Genomic DNA, 1,927 nt, shown 5'->3' on the forward strand with positions numbered 1-1,927 from the left:
TTTTAGATGAGCGGTGCATTTATCTGTGATTAGCGTAAAAATAGTGACGGCGATGAGATTAAATATTGCAACGTGTGACAAAAAAAACTAAACATACCGCACTAAAAACAAACGTCCATTCAAAAGGACCCTAATAGTGTCTAGAATTACATACTATATACCGGTGTATAAATATTTTGTTATATATGGAGAGCCAAAGTTGAATAAAATAGATTTTATTTATTTAATTATAAAATATATTCAAAATTATATATGTCATATCTAAATATTAAATATATATATATTTTTATAAAAATTATATTCATTTATAAATTTTTAATATTTGTTGACTGCAAGTTTAGCGTCGGCATCAATCACGTCAACATTCGTCAATGATAAAACTCACCACCAACAATTTCTTTTCAATCGATTTAAACTATTAAAAGAAACTCAAATTAACACGAAAATTCCGAGGGAGCATAAAATAAATTTGTCGTAATTTTAGATATTTGTTACGAAAGCTAAAACGGAATCAGAAATTCTCAAATTTTAAAGTATCTCTCATAAACGCCAAAATAATATTTAAATTAAAATATATCATATTTCTAAATGGATTAAAATATATCATAAGTTCATATACTCTTAGTAAATTTGAAATTTAATCATGGTAATTTTATTTTCGAGTTAGTTTATCTACTTTTTAATTTTTAAAATTGAGTCTAGTTATTAATATTATTATTTATTAAATTTATTCATAGAACATTTTGAAATAATAATAAAAAGTCACTTAATAACTATACAACTAAATAATAACGTTAGATTTACATTCACAAAATAATTTTAACAATATTAACTGTTAAACTTAAATTTTAAAATATAAAAATAATGAATTTACGAATAATATAAATACTTCCAATATATTTTAACCTTTTAAATATTTAAAATAAATTTTAAGAAATTCAGGAAAAATAAAATAAAAGTGATGGTCCTGCAGACCCCGTAACGCCGCCCCCGGTCATTTATTTTATTTCTTGTCAAAGCTTTATTGGTTTTTGTTTTGGTCACGTGTTCGACAATTCCGTGAACTTACTGGCGTTTGGTCTGTTTTACTTTGGGACACCTTTAAAGATCAGAATTTGGTAAAATTACCTCAAAGACCCTTATACTATGAGTTAGATTACATTTTGTATTCTCTATTTATAAAAGGGTAAATTAATCCTTATACATTAGATCAAAAAGTAAATTTATCTTTTTATTAAAAATATCATCAATTTCTGCTATTAAAATTTGATCCATGTACATCATAATGAGATACACATTGCATGTTATTTTGTCAGTCACGTCAACTTTTACAATAAAAATGAATAAAAATTTTAACGAAAATACTATATTGCTCTTTGATCTAATATATAACGACTAATTTACCTTTTTTTAATAAAAGAAGCAAAATACAATTTGAATCATAGTTCAGGGGCCTCCATGGTACTTTTACCTTGAGATTTTTTATTTTTATATAATCAAATACAATCCATGAAAATTAATCATTTCGAGGTTTATGTCTTTCGCTTTTGCCAATTAAAACCTTAATACCAACTGATTAAGTTTTAATTCACGTGGCATTTGAACTTCTACATGTGAAACCCCATGGAAGGATCAATAAAAATCAATTGGATCAAGGTTATATATGGTGTTTGATAGAGCTTTTCGGTGAATTACAATAACAAGATAGAGTCCAAACAATTAACGCGATGAGTGTGACTCAAACTCAGGCAAACCCAGACAACACTTGGGACAGTGATTAGCCTTTAGTATATAATTTTATTTTCAATTAAACTTGGTAATGATAATTTATAATCTATAATATATATATAAAAGTATAACCTGATAAAAATATTCTTTTATGTGAAAATTAACAAGATTCCACATAAAATGAAATTTAATTTTTTTT

This window comes from Gossypium raimondii, chromosome 11 (genome assembly GCF_025698545.1).
Source record: "Gossypium raimondii isolate GPD5lz chromosome 11, ASM2569854v1, whole genome shotgun sequence".
Lineage (NCBI taxonomy): Eukaryota > Viridiplantae > Streptophyta > Magnoliopsida > Malvales > Malvaceae > Gossypium > Gossypium raimondii.